Here is a 16,247-nt window from a genome sequence, read left to right as displayed (position 1 = left end):
TAATCACTTTAGACTCTCCTCTTCAACCTCTCTCACACACTCTTCACCCCCCTTTTTATACTAGCTCCTCCCCTTAAGTTCCACCCTCCTTCACACCATAGGCTGATGACTCACTGCCCAGCTGTGACGGACATGTGATGTTATGTCTGCCCGTTACAGAAGCCAACATGGATTTTTCAAAACAGTCTATGACCCTCCAGACAATTGTGAAGTGCAAGTGGAGGGGATAAGATTGCAGCTGGAGATTGATTAAAAAAAAAAAGTCAAGGAATGCCTCGCTGTCTTGAATGAGTTCAAATTTCCAGAGCCGGACGAACTGCATCTAAGAGTATTGAAGGAACTGGCTGAAGAGCTCCAGAACCACTGTCCACTATTTTCTTGAAATCATTGGAAATGTGTGAGGTGCCAGAAGACTGGAGGAGGGCTAATGTTGTCCCTATCTTCAAAAAGGGCAAAAAGAATCTAGGAACTACAGACTAGTCAGCCTGACATCAATCCCAGGGAAAACTCTGGAATTATTAATTATTAATCAATTAAGATAATTAAGATTAAATAAATATTTAACAATTATAATTATTAAGATTAATACTTAGTCAATTAAGATTATTAATCTTAATAATCTTAATAATGATCTCAACTGCCCAGAGTAGACACGTTCTAGATGGGCAGTATATAAATCTAATAAATAAATAATAAAATAAATAAATTAATGAGTCACTATGCAAACATTTAGAAAGCAATGCAGTAATAACTATAACCCAACATGGATTTCTCAAGAACAAATCCTGCCAGACTAATCTGATCTTACTTTTTTGTCAGGTAACCTAGCTGATAGACAGAGGGAATGCTGTAGAAATAGTGTATCTTGACTTCGGCAAAGCTTTTGACAAAGTGCCATATTATATTCTGATTAGGAGTGGACCGGATAGGACAACTGTCAGGTGGATTCCTGTCAATTCAGTTGGCTACAGAATCATACTTACAGGATGATGATTAAAGGTTCCTTTTCAACATGGGTGGAAGTAACAAGTGGTGTACCCCAGGGCTCAGTCCTGGGCCCTCTGCTCTTCAACATTTTTATTAATGACTTGGATCAGTGGGTACAGGGAATGATAATCAATTTGTGGTTAACACAAAATTGAGTGGAATAGCTAATACTCTGGAAGACAGAATCAAAATTCAAAATGATCTAGATAGGCCTGAGCACTGGGCTGAAAACAACAGAATGCAATTTAACAGGAATAAATGCAAAGTACTGCACCTTGGAAAAAGAAACCAAAAACACAGTTACAAGATGAAGGACACCTGGCTCAGCAATACTACAAGTGAAAAGGATCTTGACAACAAGCTGAATATGAGGCAACAGTGTGATAAGGCTACAAAAAAAGAAAATGCTATTTTAGGCTGCATTAACAAAAGTATAGTCTCCAAAACCCAAAAACTACTAGTTACCTTCTATTCAGCACTGGTTAGGCCTAATCTTGAGGACTGTGTCCAGTTCTGGACACCACACTTCAAGAAGGATTGGACAAATTGGAACAAGTTCAGAGGAGGGCGACAAGAATGATCAGGGAGCTGGAAACTAAGTTCTATGAGGAAAAATTGGAAGAACTGGGCATTTTTAGCCTTGAGAAAAGACTGAAGGGAAATATGAAAGCACTTTTCAAATATTTAAAAGGCTGTCATTCAGAGGAAGGGCAGGATCTGTTCTTGATCATCCCAGAGTGCAGGACACGCAGCAATGGGCCCAAGTTACTTGAAGCCTGATTTTGGTTAAATATCAGGAAAAATGTCTTGTTAGAACAGTACAACAATGGAGCCAATTGCCTTGAGAGATGGTGAGTGCTTCAACACTAGAGGCATTCAAGATAAGTTTAGACAACTACCTGGCAAATATTCCTGCACTGGGCAGGGGATTGGACTTGATGGCATTATTCTTTGATTCTATGAAACCAGTGTGGGAGAGCTTTACCAATAAGTGAATAATTCCTGCTCTAACTCAGCTTTCCATCTAATATAGGTGAGGCAGTTAAATGCCTTTTGGATCCATAATTGTCACTTAAGCATCAGAAGCTCAGAGCACTTTTTATCATTTTAAGAGTTTTATATTGAATTTGTCAGCTTTGGCTGAACTATGACCCTAGCTAGCTAGACCAGATATATGCTTGCTAGAATTATGTGTGCTTTCATAACTTCCCTTTTTGGTTACTATGTTGAATTATACGTAGGGCAGGCTTTCAAAAGAGCTCATAAACTGCTCAAAATAGGGTGGCTATGTTGTTAATAAGAACTGGCAACGTATTATTGATGTTTTATGCTTTCAGTTCACTTCTGAATTATAACACCCAGAATGAATGACTTCTGAAAGTTTCTGTCATTCACAGCCCTGCTCAGTTTTTGCAAATTCAAGGATGCTGCTTCCTTTACTGAGTCAATCCGAACAAGTGGCCATGTTTAAGGTTATAAGAGAAGATATGGAGTACATAGAACTAGCAGCAGCCACCAAGGGAAGAACTGGAGGTGAAAGAACAGCAAGACAAAGCAGAGAAGGAGAATGCTGAGGAGAGAACAAACATAATGCAGGAATCACCATGAAAAATAGTCACAGTTAGGGGCAAAGGAAGAAGACACTCTTCAGTGCAACTGCAAAACCACTTTCAGATTTTTGAAGACAAGTCTGCCAGACAACATGCAGAGGAAGACATACAGGACACCCCATGGGAGGATATGAGAGAGTGTGAAGCTGAGCCAAGAAGAGTCACTAAATCTACGTCCCACACAAAGAAGAATAGAAGAGTAGTTGTACTGGGAGATTCTCTATTGTTTGGGATTGAAACCAAACTGTGTTGAGAAGATCTTTGGACTCGCCAGATATACTGACTCCCTGGAGCATGGATCAGAGATATGATAGAAGGATTGCCATCACTCATAAAACCCATAGATGCTGAATTGGAATTATAGAGAAACATCAGACTTTGAAGCTCTGGTAAGGAAAGTCAAGTACTTTGGGGCCCATATTTTCTGCTCATCCATCCTAACAGTACTTAGAAGAGAAGGAGAAAGAGAAAGGAAGATATTCCAGGTAAACAACAGGCTAATAGTGTGGTGCTGACATGATGGATTTGGATTTTTGGGTCACAGGCTTTGCTTCCTGGACAATGGACTGCTGGCAAGTGATGGGTTGCACCTCACAAGGATTGATTATCAGGTCTTTTCATCCACAGCATGAAGAACTGCAATAAAAGGGCTTTAAACAGAATTGTAAGGAGAGGAGACACGGACTCAGAGTTAGATAGGCTTATGCTCAATAAGATGGAAAGAGCAAGTAGCTCCAGTGAGGTCCAATAACATTCTTAAATAAATGTAGGAAGGAAACCAGACCACAAATCAAACATTCTTGTCTATGCACTTGTGTCAGGAAGAAGTAGAACTGGAAATCTTAATTCAAAAGAGTAAATACAACTTCATAGGGATAACTGAAACTTCGTGAGGTTGAAGAATATAAATTGTCCGAAAAGAACAGAAAGAATAGAAAAGAAGGTGGAATCACACTACATGTCAAAAATATATTTTCTTACACAGAAACATGTGAAGTTGAGCTTGCTTTCCCATCACAAACATATCGATTATTATAATTTGAGCAAAAAAGAATGCAGTAATTGGAATCTACTACTACTAATAGTAATAATTGTGTGCCATCAAGTTAGTTCTGAATTGTGGTGACCCTTTTCAGGGTTTTCTAGGTAGAGAGTACTCAGAAGTGGTTTGCCATTCCCTTCTTCTGGGGGTACTCTGAGATTGTACAAGCTTGCCCAAGGCCACACAGGCCAGCCTTGTTTGTTGGAGGCACAGTAGCAAATTGAACTCCCAGCTTGTCAGTTACCTAACTCACTAAGCTATCCAGCCAGCTTGGAGTCTACTGCCAACTTTGCAATCAAAGAGAAGATGCAGAGGAATCCTTAAAAAAACAAATTGCAAGAATTTCAACAAAACACAATGTAGTAGTAATGGGAGACTTCAGTTATTCTTATTTCTGTTGGGAGACAGATTCTGCCAAATATGATGTGGAGTATAACATAATTTTATGACTATTTAAAATTTTCTAAACTTTTTTCTTTGTGGTTGCACAAGATGTCCAGTAAATAGTTGGTAAATGATACAATATTATTGTCAGAAAGAAGCAATGACTTAAAAGAAATCCTGGTGAAGATGCACAAAGAAAATGCAAGAGCAGGACTTCAGCAAAACCAGGGGTGTCCAACCTTTCACCTTCCCTGGGCCACATTAGAAGATGAAAATTTGGTTTGGGCTGCACATAAATTTGGTTTGGGCCGCATGGGGGGGCAGCCCTAGCCGTCCTCCGCAGCCCCGCTCCAAGCGCGCTTACCGGCAGCTGCGATCTCAGACAGCAGAGGCTGCCAGCTTCGACTCCGGCGGCTTTATGGGGCCGGGAGGGGGTCCACCTATTGATGGAGATGGCGCAGTGCAGTCACGCAGCCCCCCTCCCCTGCCACTCCTTCCTTCCTTCCCTCTCCCCCCCCCACCATTGTGACGTGCCCCAGCCACATTCCAGCCGCAAAGTTTTCTAGTGGCTGTCACACAACCTGGTATATAACCTCAGTTTGTATTTGTGTGTGACAGCTGGCCAGAACAATCTGACACACAGTTATTCAGTTTTGAGTTCAAACCAAAAGCTTGATAGGATTCTGGCCAATATTGTTTTATCATCCCAGTAGGAAGGACAGAGCTGATAAAATTGATAAGAAGTTAAGCCTTATCTTTAAATTCACTCTCCGGCCCAGATCCAAAAGGCTGGTGGCATCTAAGTGTATCATGAAGTGAAGCAACAGCTTGCCCAACAACCATTCTCAAGACAAACTATGAAACAAGTTTTTTGGGAGTCTGAAATCAGATAAAGAGTATGAACAAGGCCCCAATTCCTATAAATATGTAGCTATTCTGCATCCTCTCCCCCCCCCCAATGTAAACACATTGCAGCTTAGAAAAGTGTCAGGGGAGCCATTTGGGGAAACTGACCTTAGAACCTTACAGAACAGATGCAATGTGCTCTTATTATTAACTTTTTGAAATTGGTGGTCCAGTGATCATAGTCAAGTAATTATGGCCCTCTTAGATTGAATGCCGACTCATCATTAAATACTTAAACTTTAAATTAGTTGCCTTAGCTGTTCATTGCCTTTGAAATTTGATAGTATAATTTAAAGCCACAATAAAGAGACATTTTAGATAGCTATAGATTTTTCTTTGTACATAAGGAACTGCAGTGTTCCATTGTAAGAAAAAACACAGGGAAGAAAAGTCCAGTTAGCACTATAATTGTCTCAGTGGAAAACAGATGGGTTGGACAGGTGACTACTTACGTCAGAATTATGTTTTGTGAATAATTTTTAAAAAATTACATCATAGGAAAAACATTGTTTTATTTTTCAATATGCCCCCTTCTGTTATTTAATGCTTACTTATATGGTTAGTATATTCAACTAAGCTGAGATTTCTTGAAAAAGAAATAGATTATCTAATGCCTAACATGTTCCTTGTCTATTTAAGAGAGTTATTTTAATTCCCCCCTCTTCCCCTAATTTTTAGGTGTGCATAGATGGGGTAGCTGCACATGGCAAACAATTAAAGTAGGAATGTAATGATCCAAATGAAGTGGAGACTAAGAACTCAGTTTGGATATGTAGCTAAATGTAGTATCCTATCAGAAGTGATCCTGTTCAGGCTTCCAACTATCTGGACATGCCTTCCTCTGGGAATACTAGGTAAATTGCCTCCCCTGCCTCCTCTTCATTGTTTTATTTCTTCCTCTGTTTGCTGCTTTTGCTGTTGTTTTAAACTAAAGTGGCATAAGAACATCCATTGAACTTCTGCTGTTGCCTGAAGGTGAAGTAGCATTCAGGGTTTGCCAAAATTATTTCCATGTTTACACACATTGCCTCTCAATTCTCAGTAGCTTCAGCTCCCAGTGGCTTACTAGCAGAAAACTTACTAAATTGCTACCTGGCAGTGTATTGGATTAAAGGTTCATTTCTAAAATGCATGCAGCTGTTCTGTGCATGCTTTATACTTTGATCTGTTAAGTGAGCTTTTTGGTTATCTGGGCCTGACCTTGTTCATTTCCACCCAGTATTATTACTGCATGAGAATGCAGTAATGATATTGTGCTGGCATAGCAAATCAACAGTCTCTAAGGCAATTCTAGAAATGGGGGCAGCCCAAGCAAAAAATTCTAAGTTTGAAACTGGGCTTTGGCTCAACCTCCAATTTGATGCAGTGGAAGTAGACAGTATGATGTTGTTCTGTACCAACCTTGGTGATATTTGTTCAAATAGTGTTACTTTTTTAAAAGTATAAACATGTGTGAGTGGCTCCCTCATACATACTCCACACGAAGAAGCCGAAACTGTTAAAAGAAACAGGCTCTTTTATTGGAGCAACTCAACAGTATGGGAGCCAACATGTCTCAATAATGAAACATATGCAGTTCTACAGGTTGCAAGGAGTTAAATGCACTCCTAAACAGTTAGGTCCTTGAGACCAGACCATCAGAGCCTCTATTGCTGGGAGGAGTAGAGCCATACCTCCTCTATCAGCTCAAAGACATCCCTCAGGTGCACCAAGCAGGAGGTGCCTCTACAGGGGTGTTGAATGCAAGCACTCAACTGGAGTAAGGTAGCCTGGGCACCTTACCTTACTTCTTGGTAGTCAGCAGTAGCAGCAGCCACATCACGCATGCGGTACTCCTCACTGCAGGCATGGCCAAAGTCTATATGGACATGAATGGGTTCACCTATATAGTGAGGTGCAGGAGGAGGCTGGATAGGAGGAGGAGGATCAGCCAACTGTTGCTGGGAATACTGCCCTTGGGAGCCTGGCAGTGGGGTGGCTTGCCCCTGCTGCTCCTTCTGTCGGTGGTATGTTCTGCACTGGTTTTCCAGTCACCTCACTTCTTGCCTTGTCTGGCATACCTGGGCTGCTTCCTCTTGCAGCACGAAGAACTCCTTCTCAATACCTGGTGTTAGAGTTTCAGTGGCAGGATTGCCTCTCAACTGGCCATCAAGCATTCCAGCTGCACTGGTACCTCCTAGGCCACAAACACTTCCCAGTCCACGGAGTCCACCTAGTGGTCCTCCTCTTCCTCTTCACTCTTCTCTAATCCCTAGCTCTCCATGTCCATACAGTCTCTAGGACATTGTCTGCATCACTGCCCAAGTCCACAGGTGAACTGTGGGTTGGAAATCTCGGCCTTGCTCTTGGGCAGGTGGAAAACACACTCTCTTCTGTAGGGAGAGTGAGACTAGTCCCACAATGTGATATACCCCTGCCCCCCTCTCAACAATCTCCTTCCTTCTTTTTCCATTTCTTAGTCCATTTTTCTAATTGTATTGTATTGTATTGAACCATGTGACCCTTGTCCTAAAATAAATTTTATTCACTCTCTATTATACATCTTCTTTATCCAGTCTTTCATTTTATAACTGCCTCTTCTATTATAAGCTTACTGAACTTTCTCTTAAATTTTTCTGGAAAAAATTAATTCCACCACTTGATTCAATGGAGAAATCTTCAGACTCAATATTTTCCTATAATTCTCCCAACATTGCAACATGTTGCTTAAAAGGGGATTATCAATTTTTTTACAATATGTTTTATATTTTACATGAAATAAAATATTATCCACAGTTACGTCATACTAATAAAACTCCAAATCACTCTAAATTAACTCTTTCCTATTTGCAGTAATCTTGGGAATATGCCTCAAATGATTTGCTTCCTACTTCATAGCAATGCAGTATTTTCTTTTCTACTAAGTTCTTCTCATACTGTATCTTGCAAACTAACAACTGAGGCTTCTTTTACTGAGTTAGCGCATCTCATGTTTTCCTACTGCCCCCCTTTTCTCAGCAATATTGTCTTTTCAGATCAGTTCTGTATTTTCATTATATGTGCATCGTAGGATAGCATCATTTGACTCATTTTGGTTTTAATGAGAGTTCAGGCTTAACTTGATTGAGCACCCACTTTTCTGCCTTTCTGGCTGTCTGAAGTATCTGTAAGGCTCTCCTCCAACTGCACATTTCAAATAAGTGGGTGACGCCCTCCATTGGTGGTTTGGGAAAGTCTCTCTCTTTTGGGGGAGTGACTCACCATTAAGAGTGAGGTTTGCAGCTTGGGGGTCCATTTGGATCTTGCGCTCACCATGGAAACCCAGGTGGTGTTAGTGGTCTGCTCCGTCTATTTTCATCTGTGGCGGATTGCCCACCTGCATCCCTATCTTGATGGCAGGGCCCTCACCACTCTGGTCCATGCACTTGCAATATTGAGATTAGACCACTGCAATGCGCTCTACATGGGGCTACCTTTGAGACTGGTTATGCTGTCCAGCACCAGTGTAGACTGGAGGGGTGGGGGTGGGGAGTAACCATTGTTTATAGAAATACTCTGAAGGTTATTAGCCGCTCTACGGTGGTGAAGCCGGGTCTGGCAGACTTTATCTCCGCGGCACCGTTGGAGTCCCTGGGGATTCTCTTCTTAGGTGACTTCAACATCCATGCAGAGGCAGAGATTTCCTGTCCAGCTCTTGAGTTCTTGGAAACCATGGCTTCCTTGGACATGTCCCAACATGTCAGCGGCCCCACCCACATGGGTGGTCACACGCTGGACCTGATGTTCGCCACTAAGCGGAGTGAATATGGTCTGATGGTGACCTTGTGTTAGTTCCCTTGTCATGGTCGGATCACAACCTAATAAAATGTAACCTCTCAGTGGCTGTCCCTCCCTATAGGGAGCAAAGACCTATTTTAATGGTCTGCCTTTGAAGGCTACTGGATCCATCACAATTCCAGGATTCCATGAGAGGGATTCCAGTTGAGCTGACTGGCGCTCCTGTCGAGGCTCTGGTTGACGGCTGGTTTGCTGCCGCCACCAGGGCTGTAGACAAAATTGCTCCTAAACACCCTCTCCGGCGCACAGTTTGGCCAGCACCTTGGTTTAACCAGGAGCTTCGAGCTATAAAGCAAAATAGGAGAAGGCTAGAGTGCAATTGGAGGCAGAATCCAATGGTCTATAACAGTGGTCAGGGAACGGGTAAATTATGCCAAATGGGGTAAAAATGAAAATCCTGGGGGTAATGAGGACGTGACCCTAACCCCCTTCCCTCCTCCTCCTCCTCTGCCCAGAGGGGGGCTCCCCGGCTGCCCGATTGCTCCCTTCCCATCCCCTTCTCCAGCCCAGTTGCAACAGAGCCATGGCGGATGGCGGCCAGTGATGGGCCCCGGCCAGTGGTGTATGGCAGCCGAGGCGGCAGCAGCAGGGCCAGCCATGGTGGAGGGTGAGGCCAGAGCGAGTGGCTGGAGTGCCCCAGCCAGAAGGAGCCTCTCCTTCCAGTGCCTGGAGAGGTGGATTGTAGTGGAGGGGGGCACGGCCATGACAGGCCAAGGACTGATTGTGGCCCCACCAGGCAGCGGCAGTAAAGGTGGCCCAGGCAGTGAGGCTTCAGCGGTGTTGCTCGACTGGCCGCATGTGATCGAGATCCTTCCTTTCAAATCAAGGGGGTAATGTTGGTGTTTATAAATTTTTTAGGGGGTAAAAGTTAAAAATATTCCCTGACCCCTGGTTTATAATAAGAAAGCTGTCAGGATCGCGACTAACCAGTACCTTGCTAAGGTAAGGACTACTAGTCAAGCACACTTCACTAACCGGATAAGCAAAGCTTCAAATCAGCAGGCGGAACTTTTCCGTATAGTTCGCAATCCATCCGGAATTGGAATAAGTAATTGGCCTCCTACTAATATCTCACCTGACCAATTTCCAGCATTTTTTAAATCTAAAGTAGAGGTCATCCGCTGGGACCTCTCTCCTTTTTTGAATACAGTGGATTGAGCAGAGATGTCCAGCGCGCCACCTTGCCCAGTGAGATTTGAATTCTTTCAGCCTGTGATGCCAGATATGGTGGACAAGGTGCTTGACCGCTGTCATGCCACCGCCTCCTCCCTTGACCCTTGCCCGGCCTGGCTAATCAAAGCAGCCAGACCTATAACAACTGAATGCGCCACTGCAGTAATCAATGGGTCTCTCCAGGAGGCCAAGGTTCTCCTTGCCCTCAAGGAGACACTCATTAGGCCCATTAGGAAGAAACCAAATTTGGCAGCGGACGACATTGGCAATTATAGGCCCGTTACCAATGTTTCCTTTCTTAGTAAAATGGTGGAGAGGGTGGTGACTGACCAGCTTCAGGCTCTTTTGGATGAAATCAGTACCCTGGATCCATTCCAGTCGGGCTTCAGGCTGTGCCATGGCACAGAAATGGCATTGGTCACACTGTTGGATGACCTACTGAGGGAGGCTGATGGGGACAAAATGTCCTTGTTGGTCCTTGTGGCGATCCCCCTTTTGTGCCTTTTATACCTCTGGGCTCCACAAAGGTAAATACGCCCTTTTCGCTGCCACCTGGTATTATACCAATACCAAATCAAATCCCACACACTCAGGAGCTGTCACCCCAAAGGGTCATACAATTTCAGGAGATAAGGGCTTTAAATAAACATTCTTTTATTATTGAACAGAATCATAAGTATAATCAAATGTAACTGTGTTATATATTCATGTGTGTTAAATCAGGTGTTAATGTATATCAGATCATGTCAATATTTCTTTTGATAAACTGATGAGATAATTCCTGCTTGTCCAATATGTTTTATTCTTTCAATTTCTTTTCTTAACCCTTTTTGTTGCTCCTATGCCCTAGCACTGTTTCAATAACTTCTGGTCCCTAACTCTCTCTGAACCTCTCCCTATCTGATTCCAACTCCTAACTCTCTCGCCCAGCTGTTCCAACTGTCATTCTGGCTCCGCCCCTCCTGCTCCATCCCCTGATTGACATTCAGGAATGATGTCATACCTTGGGTTCCGTTACAGTCCTCTTTGATATCTTAACCGCCTTTGATGCCGTTGACCACGGTATCCTCCTGAAGAGGCTCTCCGAGCTGGGAATCAGTGACCAGGCACTTGCCTGGCTCCTTCTTGGAGGACCACCCTCATCTTCAGGAGAGCATTTCAGCCCCGTGGAGCCTCAACTGTGGGGTTCTGCAGGGCTCGATTACCTCCCCAATGCTGTTTAATATCTATATGAGACCGCAGGGTGGGGTCATCAGGAGGTGTGGAGCATCGTGCCATCAGTACACTGATGACACTCAGCTCTACATCTCCTTTTCTTCTACCTCATTGGATGCCGTTCTGTCCCTTCAGCGCTGTCTGGAGGCTGTACTGCGATGGATGCAGGAGAATGGGTTGAGGCTGAACCCGGACAAGACGGAGGTCCTGAGGGTGGACAGCCCCTCCATTGGTGGTTTGGGTAACTCCCTCTCTTTTGGGGGGTGACTGATGCGGAAGCTTCAAATTGTGCAGAATGCGGCAGACAGACTCCTTAGTGGGATGAGAAAACATCAGCATATTTCTCCCACTCCGGCTGCCTTGCATTGGCTGCCCATTCATTTCTGCATTGATTTCACAGTGTTAATGATGACTTATAAAGCCCTAAATGATTTAGGACCTTGATACCTAGGAGAATGCCTTTTTTACTTGAGTGAGGGGCATCAAGTGCAGAACTGTAAAATCTGTTTTTAAAAAATCATTAAAGTAGCAATCAGAAATTGGCAGTCCAGATTAATTTCTGTGGGGAAAATCCCTCTGTGCTGTAAATACCATTTCCAGACAAGTTGTAACAACATGCTTCAACAACCTCAATTTGCAAGACACCATCAAAACAGATTGTGTTGGAGGCCATCCAATCTAGGGCCACCTCCACTAAGCCAATGGAAGACCCAAATCTCTTAGAAATAGAACCCTGACAGCAAACACCAGCCACTAACATCAAGGACAGACCTTCCACCTCAAAATTGGCTCCAAAATCAACTTCAAAGTTGACTTCAGCCTCAGCCACTAAAAAATGAAAAAGGTTCACAAACTCTGAGACCAGTCAGGCTAAAAAGATGAAGCCTAAGCCAAAGCTTATAAAGGGCTGACAGCCATCAACATCTCATGTTTTACCATCAGGATGCTCTGCCTGGGGTCAGTCTCTGAGGATGAGATCTCTTGCATACACTCACTGTCTCCTACCTTCAGCCACTATAAATGTACCCTGACATCAGCAAAGGTGCCACAGTGGTCATTATCACTGGTATGCAACCGACTAATTTGAGCCAGTGGCAACAGCCTTGAGTCTTCTTTTTGGTCATAACTTTGGCAAGGAGAGCAAATGAGCTAAGCTTGCTCAGACAAGAGCTTCCGTTCTTACAATTCTATAAGGGCAGTTACACTCTTTCCAGATATCTTGTTCCTCCCAAAAGTTGTTTATGATTTTCATCTTAACCAACCCTTGCTATTACTCATCTTTTTTCCTTCACCACTACTCTCATTGTTTGCAGGGCTTTGGCCTTCTACATTTCACAGACAAAGAAACTCCACAAATTGTCCAGGTTATCAGGGACCCAAAAAGCATAGACTTATTATGTTTCAATGCTTATTACCAACTGGTGAGAAAGCTGCTTCCCATCTTTTTGAACAGTCACTCTACAAGGGCGATCACTGCATCCACTGCCTTCCTGAAAGGTGTCTAATTCACAGTCATAGAATCATAGCATAATGAAGTTGAAAGGGGCTTGTAAGGCCACTGAGTCCACCCCCAGCTCAATGCAGGAATACAAATCAAAGGATATCTGCCAGGTGGGTGTCCACATTTCTCTTGAATGCCTCCAGTGTTGGAGCACTCACCACCACCTGTCAAGGTAATTGGTTCTATTGCCGTATTGTTCTAACATTTAGAATTTTTTCCCTGATATTCAGCCGATCTAACTTCCTATAACTTGAGCCCATTGTTGCATGACCTGCATTCTGGGATGATCAAGAACAGATCCAGCCTCTCCTCTGCATGAAAGCCTTTCAGGTGTTTGAAAAATGCTATTATATCACCCCTCAATCTTCTTTTCTCAAAGCTAAACAAGCTCTTTCCTTTCAGTCTTTCCTCATAGGCTTGGTTTCCAGCACCCTGATCATCCTTGTTGCCCTTCTTTGAACTTGTTCCAATTTGCCAGACATGTGTAAAGTGGCAATATTGTCCCAACCAATGACATTTATCAGACACTATGGACTGGATATCAGGACAAAATTAGATGCATCATTTGTGTTGGTGTGACATCCCACCATTGTTATAAATTAGAAATCGTGAAGAAGGACAGGTCGCTTACCTGTAACTGTAGTTCTTTAAGTAGTCATCTGTGGATTATTATTATTATTATTATTATTATTATTATTATTATTATTATTATTATTATTATTATTATTATTATTATTATTATTATTATAAATAGGCAGTAAAAATGGAGAATATTTTGTAAACAACAGATACAAAGGCTCAATATAAGAAATAACTATTTGAAAATAAAATAAACTGTTGGAAAAATAAACTACTACATAGAAAACACTTGAAAAATATTGAAAGAATTATAATAATTCTACATGGGCATGGCTAAAACCGGGAAGCATTAAGAAAGATACCGAAGGCTTGATTTTTTTTTTCTGCACAAGAACAAGCACACCAAACAAATCTGATGAAAGCTAAGATTCAAGGAATTAGGGCTAACAGCAAATGTCTACTTTGCCAAGAAAGAGATGAAACTGTGTCACACCTCATTTGTGATGTCCAAAGACTACACAGATTACAAAATTAGACATGATGGAGTGGCAGAATTAGTGCACTGGTCATTATGCAAAAAATATAACTTACTAGCCTTTAAAAACCCATGGCAACATCGGGTAGAGAAGGTGTCAGAAAATGAAGTCAAGATCTTCTGGGATTTCCAGATCCAAACCAATAGACACCTTGAACATAACACTATAACACACGAGACATAGTAGTAATAGAATGAACAAATATCTGGATCATTGGCACTGCAATTACTGGGGAAGCCATAGTTGAAAATAAAGAATTTGAAAAACTAACAAAATACAGAGGTCTAGCAATCAAAGCATCTTGCTTGTGGATAAAACACACTTCAGTGGTCCATGCTTTGGGAATTTTGGGGCTTTGGGAACAATATCAAGAAATTTCACACAACATTATAAGCAGTTGCAGATCTCAGAAATCATGCCATCAGAGCTACAAAAATGGTGATATTAGGAACAGCATTCCACTTACAGGCCTTGTTATATCAGGCTTAATAAGTGAAACTTGCATTCTGATTCCTGACTCTACATTTTTCAAATGGTTTCTGTACTTATTTTCATTTTTCAAATGGTTTCTGTACTTATTTTAAAGATAAACAAAAGCAGAGAAATATTTTTTGCACAAATATGTTATTACAAAAGGCATCAGTACTTTCATAGCCCTCTTTGATAGTTCCAGAAAATCTGCTTATGGATGAGCCCAGAAATTTGGGACTGTTCAGAGCACCATCCAGGGATACAGTATTTCTATGAGCTTTTCTTCTGCTGCTGCTGTAAGCCGCTCTAGTTCATACCCATTAACTGAAAACGGATCTCTAATCCAGTTTCTGCTTGACTCAGGAACAGGAAAATTTTCACAGAAACTGTGGTGCAGATCTTCTAATTGCCATATGATAAGCAATGTGCCCTCCTCAGACAACTCTTCATCAGTGGAACCAAGAAACGTTGTGATCTTTGGAAATGTCTCATAGTTTCAGTTCGATAGGCATGGATGCCACAATATCTAATTTTTTATCATTGCTTCGATCTTGTCTTCAACTTGAAAAACTGTAATCTTCTCTCCTAGAAGATTTAAGTTGAGTATGGTTAAATGGGTGAGGATATCTGACAGATATGCTAAGTTGACTAACCAGGAAAAATCTGTCAAACAATTGCTGAGGTGAAATTGCTTCTCCATGAGAAATAAGCTTATCTTGTCTCTCAATTCCCCAAAACAAGACAAAAACTTTACCTCGTGATAGCCAACAAACTTCACAGTGGAGAAAAAGTTGGTGGTGTTCACTGTCTGTATCTTTGGAAAGGTATTCAAAAAGTCTTGCAGCAATAGTACCAAGTCACCGATGGTATGATTTCCTTAATCTGTGCTACAAGTCCAGTCAGCTTTCCAGACATTGCTTGTGCCCAGTTTGTGATAATTCCAATGTATTTCAACCAATCCATGTCATGAGATGTTATAAACTCGTTTAAGCTGTTAAATGCTTCTCCAGCTGTAGTGTGTACCAACAAGGAAATGAACAGTATGTCTTTGAAAGCATTTCTCTCATGCTCATATCTAACGTAGCACAGTAAAGTTACAGTTCTTAGTTTGTTATGTCTTGTGCTTTCATCCAATTGTACTGTTATGTTTAGTATCGAGATGTCTTAGCAATTTTTACTCCATGGCATCGTTGGACAATATCTTGTAACAAAACACACACTGTGGTAGTTGCTTGTCTTCAGGACCTGTGCATATGAAGCCAAGTGAAAGATATTACTTGCTATAACAGCAATACTTTTTAAGATGACTGGAAGAAGCTTCATTTTGCTTTAAATAGGATCCACCCTCATCAACATCAACATGAGCTGCTACCACGGCTGCCATCCCCATCACCTTAAGCTGCCTGTCTTACCCTTCTGAGGGGGGCAGACTTTGCACAGGAAATGGAGACCTAGGAACCCTATCCAGATAAGTCTAAAAGAGTGAGGACTAAATCACAGCACTATTACCTTCTCTTCTTACATTCACTGATCACTCCAGCAATTGCTTCAGAATGTCAGGAATGAGACAAAAAGAAGTAAAGAGAGGAGTGACATGGTTTCAAGACTCTGGAGTCACCTGTATTTTTTCTGGAGTTTCCTGAAACCACTCACTATTTTGTGTTAAGACAGCACTTTTCGTTAATAATAACACGTATACTCAAAGCTTCAAAATACATAAGCAGGGGTTGCAAAAGTTCCTTTGTTTAAAACATAGAAATGGAATGACATATTATACATTACAGTTGATCAATTCATCAGTAAACTAACAGAAAATGAGGCAGCACATTCACTTCTTTATACTGATATAAATATGTGATTGAAACATGAAAAATGAGAGTAAATGGAGAAGACTGAGAAAGAGACTTCATATGCCGGAGATTTCTTCCTTACCTGCAGTATATTGTACCTAGACTTGTCTATTTATATGTAAATTATTTTGAAGAAATGTTTTCACCTGGTAAATTTAGTTCTGTTGCATCTTAATT

At 41.8% G+C, this 16,247-nt stretch overlaps 1 protein-coding gene across 11 annotated transcripts in view; it reads left to right on the top strand.

Annotated features, from left to right (window-relative positions):
• The window catches only part of AGAP1 (ArfGAP with GTPase domain, ankyrin repeat and PH domain 1), a 528,918-nt gene that overhangs the window by 390,906 nt on the left and 121,765 nt on the right, over positions 1–16,247 (top strand). The window contains exon 14 of one of the 11 annotated variants that reach the window (XM_072977374.2): positions 1–16,247. This exon is cut by the window's left edge and continues 19,645 nt beyond it; it is cut by the window's right edge and continues 13,219 nt beyond it. The exons of the other annotated variants lie outside the window; for them this stretch is intronic. The gene's annotated coding sequence lies outside the window, so the exon portion shown is untranslated. 11 annotated transcript variants of the gene reach the window in all.

Source organism: Pogona vitticeps, chromosome 1, assembly GCF_051106095.1.
Source record: "Pogona vitticeps strain Pit_001003342236 chromosome 1, PviZW2.1, whole genome shotgun sequence".
Classification (NCBI taxonomy): Eukaryota; Metazoa; Chordata; class Lepidosauria; order Squamata; family Agamidae; genus Pogona; species Pogona vitticeps.
The sequence above is the reverse complement of the archived record's forward strand: the minus strand, read 5'-3'. Positions and strand labels throughout refer to the sequence as shown.